Source organism: Myxocyprinus asiaticus, chromosome 28 (assembly GCF_019703515.2).
Source record: "Myxocyprinus asiaticus isolate MX2 ecotype Aquarium Trade chromosome 28, UBuf_Myxa_2, whole genome shotgun sequence".
Taxonomy (NCBI): domain Eukaryota; kingdom Metazoa; phylum Chordata; class Actinopteri; order Cypriniformes; family Catostomidae; genus Myxocyprinus; species Myxocyprinus asiaticus.
Genome location: NC_059371.1, coordinates 43,587,765 through 43,600,978, shown reverse-complemented (window position 1 = coordinate 43,600,978; position 13,214 = coordinate 43,587,765). Strand labels below are relative to the sequence as shown.

Below are 13,214 nucleotides of genomic sequence, written 5' to 3'. Positions count from 1 at the left end.
TCAAAATCCTCAGACTCTGGAGACATTAAAAGACACTTACGTGTTCAAGCTGAAACCTCTGGCGGCCCTGCGAGCCGGGGACGCGATTTGGAAGGCACGTAGGGAGAAGATATTCAGTGTCAACTGTCTAACATCTTGGTGATGCTGACGAAGGTTGTTGCTGACTTGGAAGATCTCGCTGTAATACGCTGATCAATTACGGCGATGGAGTTTATTTGGAGTCATCGGAAAGGGAATTATCCGCTACTCCGCCCGCGTCCAAAACAGACTTGGAATACATTTCGGAAAAACTGGAATTTCTCGAAAATATGAGCCGAAGGAATAACATACGGATTGTTGGAATTCCTGAGCATGAAGAAGGCCGGGATATGATGAAATTCCTTGATGAGCTCTTCCTGAGTCTACTCGACATAACAGGCCATAAACTGGAAATCGAGCGAGCCCACAGAGTCCTGGCTCGCGGATCTGCTGAGGGAGACAGGCCCCGATCAATCCTGGCCAAATTTCTGAGATCATACGATAAAGATCTCGTGTTACGCGTGGCGAGGAGCAAAGGAAAGCTTTCTTGGAAGAATCACAATATTTTTTTGTTCCCGGACTTTGCAAATTCGACAAGAGAGAAACGCGATCGGTTCAAGGAATGTAAGAAACTCTTACATCACAGGAAGATCACTTTTGCATTGATGTTCCCGGCCAAACTGAGAATAGAAACGAAGGATGGTCACAAAGTATTTACATGTCCAAAACAGTCACTCTCCTTCATAAATACATTGGAGTGAGTAAGCCATTTGATGTTTCTTATATTAGTGGTTTGACTCGTTTTTACACTGAAATTTCCGGCCAGATTGAGAATGGACACTATGGATGACCGCAAAATATCTACATGCTCACATAAAGGACGTCTTTTGTAAAGTTGACGGACTGAGTTAGTCATGTTTTTTTTTTTTTTTTAAAGAGTGGTGCACAGAGTTGGGCAGAGTGGCGGCTTTTGAGGAGATGTCGTATAGACTACTGGGCAGGTTGGGTGATTATGGCAGGAAGTGGGGCACTTATTTGGCCTTCCTGGGGGGTCGAGGAGGAGGACTATTGGAGAGGGACAATTGGGTAATTTCTGTAATTAATATGTGGAATCTTTTTTCGGTTGGTTAATTTCTTTGTCTTTTTATGTCATAGAGTATTTTCTTTGAACTGCATGTTTATATGTGTGTGGCAGCGGGGGCGAGGTCAAGCATCTCTCCGGAGAGAGAGAAAGCGGTAAGGGCACTTACACCTGAGTTAAATTATGTCTAACACCTGTCTCTAATTTCAGTGAGCACGAGTAGAGCGGCATAAATAGAGCCACACCGCAGGTAGAAGAGAGAGAGAGCCTGGGCATCAGAGACCCGATTGTGGTACTGAAGAGTTTATTGCAAAGTTGAGTGTTTTGTTTTATGAAGTAGTTTGTGTATTTTTAGACCGACTCATTGAACAACAGGAAAAGTCCTGCGAGTGTGTATCTGCCACAAAGAGGAAAAATAAATACATTTACCTGAACCAGGAAATCTGCTTCTCACCTCCTCCTTATACTGAGACGTGTTACACTGGTGCCTAAACCCGGGAATTGAAGTTTGGCTTGAAGATGGATGAAAGTCGCCCAGTAGAGTCCTCCCAGTTGGGAGATCCTCCAAGCCCTTGCTGGCCTACATCAGAGCCACCAGCAGACACTACTTGAGCTCCGACAAGATCAAGATCGCCGGTTTGTCGAGCTCCTGCACGCTCAAGCCGAGGACCAGCAGGCGATCCGGAGCCTCCTCAGCCAGGAGGCATCCCCAGCCGTGACCCCGGACACTCACACGCCGTTACCCCCGCCCGCATTACAGAAAATGGGGGCGGCGGACGACCCCGAGGCCTTCCTGGATTTGTTTGAGCGGACCGCCGAGATCTGGGGCTGGCCGCTCCGCCAATGGGCGGCCCGATTTATCCCTCTGTTGTCCGGGGAAGCCCAGCTCGCAGCTCAACAACTGCCAGCGACGAGCCTCCTGGCCTACGGAGATTTAAAGAGAGCCATCTTGCAACAGGTTGGTCGTACTCCGGAGGAAAGTTGTCAACTCTTCCAGAGCTTGAAGTTGGAGAGCTCCGATCGCCTGTTTGCCTTCGCCCAGCGGCTCCGTGACGCCTGCCGAAGATGGCTGCTAGCTGGGGACCGCGACGTCGAAGGAATTATCGACCAGGTGGTACTGGAGCAATTAACACATTGACTGCCAAAAGGGACGGCGGAGTGGGTCCAGTGCCACCGCCCGGCGTCGTTGGAGGAAGCTGTCCGGCTTGCGGAGGACCACATGGCGGCGATCCCGAGGGCGGAAGAGCCCTCCTACATTTTCTCTCCTCCCTCTGTCTCTTCCCCCTCCCCTCTCTCCTCTAGTTCTGCTCTCTCTCCAGGTCCCGTTCCTGCCCCACGCAGATGAGGAGGACTTAAGCCCCTGAGAACAGTTCCCCGGGTGTGGGAGACGACACCTTCCCCTATTCCAATGCCCCGCCACTCTCCCCCTCGGGGGGGCGCCCGCTGACACAAGTGCGGGCGTAGCACCTGGGCCGGCCTGCTGGAGGTGTGGAGACCCGGGCCACTTCCGAGATCAGTGCCCTCTGATGGAGCTGGGGATGGTGGTGCGGGTCTCTGACCTCCCACAGGCTGCCCCTGACCGGGCCGGAGCATACCGGATACCGGTAAGTGTCAAGGGGGATACTCACCAAGCGTTGGTGGACACAGGGTGTAATCAAACCACTATCCACCAACGCCTGGTTCAACCCGAGGCATTGGTCACAACTAAAATGAAGGTGAAATGTGTACACGGGTATCCAGTAGTGACCCTGACGATTAAATTCCGGGGGAAAAAGCATAGAGTGGAGGCCGCGGTTAGTTCCCGCCTCACCCATCCACTGCTTTTGGGGACTGATTGGCCTGATTTTAGAGTTTCATTAAAGGGAATTTGCGCAGATGGGTCCTGTACAAAGTTAGGGAGATGTGTAATGTGCGATGCTCTGGCAGGGGAGGCGGAGTCGGGGCCATCCTCGACAGCTCCACGTCATAATGACGAGAGAGGGGGAGAGGCTGCAACCCCTCCCCTTCTCAGGGAATTCCCTGAGGGGGATTTCCCTTTGGAGCAGTCGCGAGACGAAACCCTCAAACACGCCTTCGACCAAGTGAGAGTCATCGATGGTCAACGACTCCAGCCAGACATCGCCCTTTCATACCCCTATTTTGCGATTATTAATGAGCGGTTGTATAGAGTGACACAGGACACTCAAACTAAAGAGGATACAACCCAACTTTTGATTCCAAGGAGCCGTCGGGAAATGGTATTCCAGGCGGCTCATTATAATCCCATGGCGGGTCATCTAGGAGAAAGGAAAACACTGAACCGTCTAATAGCCCGTTTCTGTTGGCCGGGCATTGGCGGCGATGTCCGCAGGTGGTGTGCGTCATGCCGCGAATGCCAACTGGTTAACCCACTGGCCACCCCAAAAGCGCCATTGCGCCCTCTCCCTTTGATCGAGGTCCCTTTTGAGAGAATTGGAACGGACCATGTCGTGCCATTAGAACGGTCAGCACGCGGACATCGCTTTGTATTGGTCCTAGTGGACTATGCAACGTGATATCCGGAAGCAGTACCTCTTCGCAACGTCTCAGCACGCAGTGTTGCGGAGGCACTCTTCAAAATAATCTCCCGGGTGGGGATTCCGAAAGAAATCCTCACCGATCAGGGCACAACGTTTATGTCACGGACACTACGCGAACTGTACGAGTTGTTAAATATTAAATCGATTTGCACCAGCGTATACCATCCCCAAACAGATGGCCTGGTGGAACGATTTAATAAAACCCTCAAGAACATGATTCGTAAGTTCGTGCACGACGATGCTAGAAATTGGGATAAATGGCTCGACCCCCTGTTATTTGCAGTACGAGAGGTCCCGCAAGCCTCCACTGGCTTCTCCCCATTCGAGCTGCTGTATGGGCGACGCCCACGCGGCGTGCTTGATGTATTGCGAGAGGCCTGGGAGGAGGGACCTTCAAACAGCAAAAATGAAATTCAATACGTTCTTGATCTTAGAGCAAAACTCCACACTTTGGGACAGCTAACACAGGAGAATTTGCTCCAAGCTCAAGAACGACAGCGCCGACTGTATGACAGGGGAACTCAGCTAAGGGAATTTGCACCGGGAGATAAAGTGCTTGTATTGCTTCCTACATCACTCGCCAAGTGGCAAGGACCCTTTGAGGTCACACGACAAGTGGGAGATCTCGATTATGAGGTTAAACGAACCGATAGAGGGGGCGCACATCAAATATACCACCTCAATCTCCTGAAATTGTGGAGGGAGGCGGTTCCCGTGACGTTGGCTATGGTAGTTCCCGAGAAGGCGGCGCTCGGACCGGAGGTGAGTTCAAAACATAAACAGTTCACCCCGGTCACTTGCGGAGACCACCTCTCACCAAGTCAACTCACGGAGGTTCCTAGGTTGCAACAGGAGTTTGCGGACGTGTTCTCCCCTCTACCGGGACGTACAAACCTCATCCATCACCACATCAAGACTGAGCTGGGGGTCGTGGTACGTAGCCGCCCCTATCGATTACCCGAACACAAGAAGAAAATCGTTCGGGAAGAATTGGATGCAATGCTCGATATGGGGGTAATAGAAGAATCCCACAGCGATTGGTCCAGCCCAGTTGTTCTAGTGCCTAAGAGCGATGGGTCTGTGCGATTCTGTGTGGATTATAGAAAAGTCAACGCGGTGTCTAAATTTGATGCATATCTAATGCCTCGCGTTGATGAGTTGCTCGATCAGTTAGGCACTGCTCGATTTTATTCGACATTGGATTTGACGAAGGGTTATTGGCAGATCCCCTTGACATCAATTTCCCGTGAGAAAACCACCTTCTCCACATCGTTTGGATTACACCAATTTGTGACACTTCCGTTCGGTTTGTTTGGAGCCCCGGCTATGTTTCAGCGTCTCATGGACCGAATCCTCAGACCGCATTCAGCTTACGCCGCTGCCTATTTAGATGACATCATCATTTATAGCAATGATTGGCAGCGGCACATGCAACATCTGAGGGCGGTCCTGAGATCGCTGCACCGAGCGGAACTCACAGCGAACCCAAAAAAGTGAGCTATTGGATGGGTGGAGGTACGGTATCTGGGGTTCCACTTGGGCCACGGGCAGGTGCGTCCCCAAATTGACAAGACAGCGGCGATTGCGACCTGCCCGAGACCCAAGACCAAAAAGGATAAAATGGATAAAAGTTGATTCTGTGTTTTCATGTGTTGACTGTGTTAATTTTAATTTTGGAATCAATAAAAATTGTTAATGGAAAAAAAAATAATAATAACAACAAATAAATAAATAAATAAATAAATAAAAGAACACAAGCAGCAGAGTTCTGAATATACTGAAGCCTATTTATAGTTTTTGCTGGTAGGCCAGAAAAGAGGGTTGCAGTAATCCAGCCTAGAGGTGATAAAGGCATGGATAAGCCTTTCTGCATCAGCCAGAGAGAGGAAGGGCCTAAGTCGTAGTCATAGATGCATTGTCCTTTGTTAGTTAGCTGATGAAGGGTTTTGTTGGCAACTAATTGATAGTCTATATATTCAATTTCAAGAGTATAGTCCATCATTAGACTGAGGTGATACAAGCAGAGATCAGTTAGGTGCATCGCAGTTCAACTGGCCAGTAATTTCGGAGAGGTCTATCTTAAGTCTAAGGTTCAGGCAATGGCATATGATCTATCCCATGTCTTATGGTTGAAGCTGGCATTAGTTCATCCTCTGAAGTCTATGGTAATAGACTGAAGTGATGTTTGGCTGGCACCGGCTGCTATTTGTCATCATCACCCAGAGACATGTAGCAGCGGAGTCAGAACCGTCTGGAGCTGGATCCAGACGGTTCTGGTGACCTCAGGATAGGAGTCCTGAGGTTGAGACATGGAAACAAATAGATTAATATTAGCATAGATGCCATTCAATTTATTGCAGAGTTATAGAACATGATCAATGTTTCTGGTTTCTGGTTCCAGCAGACCTAACTAAAGCAGCCTAATTGTGAGTTGAAGGATAAATTAGGTGTATGCCTGGCTAAATAGATGAGCCTTTAGTCTAGACTTTAACTGAGTGAGTGTGTCTGCATCCCGAACAGTGTTAGGGAGACTATTCCATAGTTTAGGAGCCAAATATGAAAAGGATCTACCTCCTTTTGTGGATTTTGATATTCTAAGAATTATTAACAGGCCAGAATTTTGTGATCGTAATGAACGTGATGGAATATAGTGCGGTAGAAGGTCACTTAAAGAAGACCTATTATTGCCCTTTTTACAAGATGTAATATAAGTCTCAGAATGTGTCTGTGAAGTTTCAGCTCAAAATACCCCACGGATAATTTATTATACCATGTTGTAAATGCCTCTTTTTGGGTGGAATCAAAAACACACCTGTTTTCGTGTGTGTCTCTTTAAATGCAAATGAGCTGTTGCTCCCCGCCCCCTTTCCGGAAGAGTGCTGTGCCTTTACAGCTGGTGCTTCAGATACTACAGCAACAACAAATCAGAACCACTCATTCCACTTTTAGTACAACTCCCTTATGTTCACAGAAAACGTACATAGTTTTCAAAAAGACAATCACCTTACTGTATTGTGCATAATAAAGGTGCGGTTATGAATTATACAGAGAGTAAGTGTAAAAATAACGACATAGCTCTGGTCTCTGTGAATACAATCAGAGACAATGGTAACTTTAGCTGCATTAGCCATGGAATCACCTAACAAGCACATTCGGAAAGGCGATTTGCAAACATTTACAAATTATAAAGTGCGATACTTACATCTTCAGGATATAAAGCTGGAACATGAACAGTTGGTACTAATCCATGCTTGAGAATCACATTTTTGGAAAATCCTGCTTTATATTGACCCTCATTCACAAAGCAGTCCGGTGTAAAATGATTTGCACAAACATACACAAATTTTGGTACGTTTTGGGGCACATTTGCTTCAAAAACAAAACTTGTCCACTGCATCTTCAATGGCTCTGATGCCGGGAGTACATGAAGACTCTTATGTTCAACAACAGAACACTTATGATGCTTACAAAGCTGAGATATTATTCTTCTCACCGTAGCTGCTCCAGTGCGGAAAAAAATGGTGGACTGTGTGTAGATCACTCAGGGGAGGATCTATGATAATAGAGTGGAGTCCGTCACCAGTCGTGGGCGAGGCCTACGAAAACCAATCACTTTGAGACACTGTTTTAGATTAATAGAAATATAAGAATGAGGAGTGGGTGGACTTTTAACACTGTAGGGTGGTTGTGTACACACACTGCCGACTCTCATTTATGTTCAAACACCATGTAAAAGTGAATTTTGCATAATAGGTCTGTGGAGTACTGTGGAGTTAGACCATTCAAAGCTTTGTATGTAGTTAACAGAATTGTCAAATTAATACGAAATTTAACAGGTAGCCAATGTAATGATGATAAAATGGGGCTAATATGATAATATTTCTTGGTTCTAGTCAGCACTCTGGCAGCTGCATTTTGAACCAATTGAAGTTTATTTATTGGTCTTGCTGGACATCCTCCCAGTAATGCATTAAAATAATCTAGTCTTGAGGTCATGAACGCATTAATTAGTCTTTTGGCATCAGCAATTGAGAGCATGTGTCGTAATTTAGCAATATTTCTTAGGTGGAAGAATGCTGTTCTACAAACATTGGTAATTTGATTTTCAAAGGACAGATTGGTATCAAATATAACACCTACATTTTTCACTGTTTAAGACAATGTAACATTACATCCATCAAGAGTCAAATTATATTTTAGCAGCTTGTTTTTAGTGGTTTTTGGACAAAAAGTTTTGTCGGAATTGAGTAGAAGGATATTTCTGGCCATCCAATCTTTTATTTCATTGATACACTCTGCTAATTTGGAGAAGTGTGAAATTTCATCAGGTTTTGAAGAAATATAAACTTGGGTATCGTCGGCATAACAGTGGAAACTTATTCCACGATTCCTGATAATATCTCCCAGGGGAAGCATTTACAAGGAGAAAAGCAGAGGCCCTAAAACTGATCCCTGTGGCACTCCATACTTTACTTTTGTTTGATTGGACAATTCCTCGTTTAAACATACAAAGTGGAAGCATTTTGATAAATAGGACCTAAACCATGCTAATGCAAGTCCACTAATGCCAACATAATTCTCTAGCCTATTTAAGAGAATGTTGTGATCTATCGTGTCAAATGCAGCACTAAGATCTAAAAGTACTAGAAGAGAAATGCAGCCGCAATCAGTTGATAAGAGCAAGTCATTTGTAACTCTGATAAGTGCAGTCTCTGTACTGTGATGGGGCCTAAATCCTGACTGAAACTGTTCATATATACTATTTCTCTGTAGAAATGAACATAGTTGGGAGGATACTACCTTTTCTAGTATTTTTGACATAAACTGGAGATTTGAAATTGGTCTATAATAAGCTAGTTCTCCAGGATCAAGTTGTGGCTTCTTAATAAGCAGTTTGATAACTGCCATTTTAAAGTTTCTTGGAACATGCCTTAAGGATAGTGAGGAGTTAATAATATTAAGAAGAGGTTCTGAGATTACAGGGAATACCTCTTTTAAGAGCTTAGTTGGTATTGGATCTAACATACATGTTGTGGCTTTTGATGTTTTGCTAAGTTTTTTAGCTCTTCATGACCTATGACAGCGAAGGATTGAAGTTGTGACGAAAATTATGAGACGCTGTTTTCTGAGGTACTGTGACAGATGATTGCATAATTCCAATTTTATTTCTCATTATTTCAATTTTATCAGTAAAAAAATTAATGTAGTTATTAATATTGTGCTGCGACGGAATATCTGGTTTATTCGAGGCTTTATTCCTAACCAATTTAGCCACAGTACTGAATAAACACCTAGGATTGTTGTGGTTATTTTCTATGAGTTTGTTAAATAGGCTGACCTGGCAGCTTTTAGTGCCTGTCTGTAGCTACAGACACTATCCTTCCATGCACTGCGAATTACCTCTAATTTTGCATTCTTCCACTTGCGTTCCATTTTCTGAGCTGCTCTCTTAAGAGCATGAGTGTGATCATTGTACCATGGTGCGGGGTTTTTTTCTTTCAATTTCTTTAATCGAAAGGAGTCAACATTATCAAGAGTGCTAGAGAAGACTGTATTTATATTTTCTGTTATTTGATCAAGTTCTTCTAGGCTTTGGGGTTAGAAAAAGTGTATGAGATAGATCTGGAAGATTATTAGTGAAGCTATCTTTAGTGGTCGAAAGAATAGTTCTACCCGAACGATAGTGTGGTGTAGATTGAGTAACATTAGCTGATCACAGCATACAAGACACGAGGTAATGATCTGAGATATCATCGCTCTGCGGTAGAATTTCTATAGTATCAACATCAACTCCATATGACAGAATTAAATCTAGCATATGATTATTAGTTGGTCCTGTCACATTTTGTCTGACTCCAAAAGAGTTGAGAATATCGATAAATGCTAATCCCAATGTGTCATTTTCATTATCTATGTGAATGATAAAGTCACCAACAATTAAACCTCTATCTACAGTAACTACAAGATCTGATAAAAAATTAGCAAAGGGTGATCTACATACTGTAGCAAGGGTAAACGACGACAGTTTTTATTTATTTATATCTATATCTGACAGTGTCACATTAAGCATTATTAGTTCAAAAGACTTAAATGTATATCCTGTCCTCTGAGTAACACCAAACACTTCACTGTAAATAGTAGCAACACCACCTCCTCCACCCTTCAGATGAGGCTCATGTTTATAACAATAACCTGGGGGAGTTGATTCATTTAAACTAATATATTCATCTGGTTTAAGCCAGGTTTCAGTCAAACAGAGCGCATCCAAACTATGAGCTGTAATAATTTCATTTACAATTAGTGCCTTGGTAGAAAGAGATCTAATGTTTAGTAGCCCTACCTTTATATAATGTTTATCTTTAATTTTTTTGTTTTGTTCAAGTTTGACCTTAATCAATTTTTTTTCTAAATGATTTAGTAAGAGTTTTGTGTTTGGTAGTTCGGGGAACAGACACAGTCTCTAAGTGATATCTAGGTGATACATTCTCTGTGTGTTGTAGTTTATGTGACCTGTGACGTCTCAAGGCAGCTAGCAGACGTTCGAATTTGAAATCTTTCTCTAATAAATCAGCACATTCAGACGTCACTGGGAAACAAAAAAGTTTAAGTAAGAAAGTTTAAAAGGATAGTTCATCCCAAAATGAAAATTATGTCATCATTTACTCACCCTCAAGTTATTCCAAAACTGTATGACTTTCTCTCTTCTGTTGAATACAAAAGACAAACATTTATCATTGCATCACATTTTCATAATATTAGTTAAAAGGAGCCTGTCAAGCACCAAAATGACAAAAAAGCACCATAAAAGTTACATAACTTATTGTCTAAAATTCCCCTCAGCCAAAGCTCAGAAATTGACCACAGAAATGCAATAACTAGTGCTTATTCACTTATTATTTTATTGGTTCTTAGGTTTCAGAAGGTTGTATAAGTAGCATAAAGTTTATACAAAATTAGTAGAGGTCTTTTAACACTTTTAGATTATTATTTTTTACTCATTTATTTATAAAAAAAAAAAAAGCCTAAATATTTGACATTTCAGCAGTCATTACTTGTGTCAACTAAATCTACAAACTGAGTCAGAAACAATTCAGATAAAATACACAAAGACCAATGTTACATTCATTTCAACTGGCTGGATAATTATAATAATGATTAGTGATAAATGCTACAGTAAGTGGAAAAATCTTTATAATGTGAATAATATCACAGTGTAGTATCATGTATCAAAGTCAATACAAATCAAAAACAGATTATGAAGTATGACCTTTAATAGTGACATCAGACGGCAAGACAAATATAGAAATAATAAAAACAAATTTATTATTAATTTAATTTTCATTAAAATGCTTTCACATTTTACACTATCTGGGCAATTTGTAGATCTATTTGTGATCACAGAGTCAAATGTTGCTAAAGATGCAACATCCAGTGAGCGGCAGTTCTGCGAATGGAAACGCCTTGTTGATGAGAGAGGTGAGGCGAATGGGCTACAACAGCAGAAGACAACGTCAGCTTCCACTTCTGTCAGCCAAGAACAGAATGCAGAGATTACAGTGGGCACAGGCTCATCAAAACTGGACAGTTAAAGACAGGAAAAACACAGTCTGGTCTGATGAATCTTGATTTCTTCTGATATACACAAATGGTAGTCCCATTGAAAAATCCATATCGATCAACCACTAACTTTGACTTCTTGGGCAATTTTTATTTACATAAGATGAAGAAATGACATGAAGAGCAGTGGTATGGTTTCTCTCCAGTATGAATTCTCTCGTGTTTTTTCAGGTTTTTTAACGGAGTGAAACTCTTTTTACAGTATGATCACTTGTATGGCTTCTCTCCAGTATGAGTTCTCTCATGTTTTTTCAGGTTTTGTGACTGAGTGAAACTCTTTTCACAATGTGAGCACTTGTATGGTTTCTCTCCAGTATGGATTCTCTCGTGTTTTTTCAGGTGATGTGACCGAGTGAAACTCTTTTCACAGTGTGAGCACTTGTATGGTGTCTCTCCAGTATGAATTCTCTCATGTGTTTTCAAGTGATGTGACTGAGTGAAACTCTTTTCACAGTGTGAGCACTTGTATGGGGTCTCTCCAGTATGAATTCTCTCATGTGTTTTCAGATCTTGTGACAGAGTGAAACTCTTTTCACAGTGTGAGCACTTGTAAGGTTTTTCTCCAGTATGGATTCTCTTGTGTCTTTTCAGATCTTGTGACCGAGTGAAACTCTTTCCACAGTGTGAGCACTTGTATGGTTTCTCTCCAGTATGAATTATTGTGTGCTCTTTCAAGTAGCTGGCTGTGGTAAAAGTCTTCCCACATTCAAAGCACATTTGAACCCCTGAAAAGGTATGTATTTTCTGGTGCTGTTTAAAATAGTACAGGCATGCAAAACTCTTTCCACAAAAAGAACACTTGTAAGGCTTCTCATTTGTGTGAGTTTTCAGATGTTGGTTTAGGTCCGAATCCTCAACACATATTTTACCACAGTTATCATATTCAAATGGTTTTACTCCAGAGTGACAGTGGAGATGCTTTTTCAGAGTACCTGCCCATTTGAAACCTTTTCCACACTGATGGCACGTGTGAAGCCTCTCTCCTGTGTGAACACTTTTGTGCATATTAAGATAATATTTATCTGTGAACTTCTTTCCACACTGATTGCATGTGTAAGGTTTCTCTCCAGTATGAATTCTTGTGTGTATATCAAGGTTTCCTTTAGAAGTGAAACATTTTTCACACAGTTGGCATGTGTAAGGCTTCTCCCCAGTGTGAGCTTTCATGTGACTATTAAGCCAGCTTTTACTTGTGAAATTCTTTCCACACTGAGAGCAGGTGAAAGATTTCTTAGCTGCTCTTCTTTTAAGCTGTTTTGGTGAGGAATTCTTTACAGTCTTTGAGCCACTCAGAGATTTTTCTCCAGTTGTGAAATCCTGATGTTTCTGACACTGAAGTTTCTCCTCCACTTCATTGAGTTCTTGATGTTCCTCTTTCATTTCCATCAGCTCTACAAAAAAACATACGAAATTAACAAAAATCAATTCAAGAGGGACAAATGTATTTATTTGTGATTTTTGCTGTGCAAGGTCCATATATTAATACTAGAGGTGTCAATCAGCTGTCAATTATTTTTTTTATCAACTTAATTACAAGACAAGCCCAGGGGCGTCACTAAGTTGAAACATTTGGGGATCGAGACCCCAATGATGAGTCTAGCCCTGAATGTTTTTTGTTCTAAACTACCCAGGTATTGAGTGAAACTGAGACAGGTTAAGAAAATGTTGGTTATTAAAATTAAATTATATTAATCTCACGTTCTGCACTTTTGTGCTAAATATGCTTCTTAAAGGAGTATTTTCGGTTCAATACAAGTTAAGCTCAATAGACAGCATTTGTAGCAAGAAGAGAGTGTTTTAATATAAACTGCAGCAGTGTTCAACTGCTCATTGCATCATGTCCACAACAAGATGAACGATCTATCAAGGCATTGTTGGAATTTTGGTAGTATAAATGTATACGTTACGGATTAAAATGCACCCATACCTCCACCATTAAT

The 13,214-nt window shown here is 42.4% G+C and overlaps 2 protein-coding genes and 1 pseudogene across 3 annotated transcripts in view; all 3 read right to left on the bottom strand.

Moving 5' to 3' along the window:
- The window catches only part of LOC127418625 (zinc finger protein 239-like), a 197,029-nt gene that overhangs the window by 88,783 nt on the left and 95,032 nt on the right, over window positions 1-13,214 (bottom strand). The gene's annotated exons all lie outside the window — the stretch shown is intronic.
- LOC127418597 (zinc finger protein 501-like) overlaps window positions 1-13,214 on the bottom strand; it is a 113,053-nt gene that overhangs the window by 26,027 nt on the left and 73,812 nt on the right. The gene's annotated exons all lie outside the window — the stretch shown is intronic.
- LOC127418578 (zinc finger protein ZFP2-like) overlaps window positions 10,567-13,214 on the bottom strand; it is a 51,471-nt pseudogene continuing 48,823 nt past the window's right edge.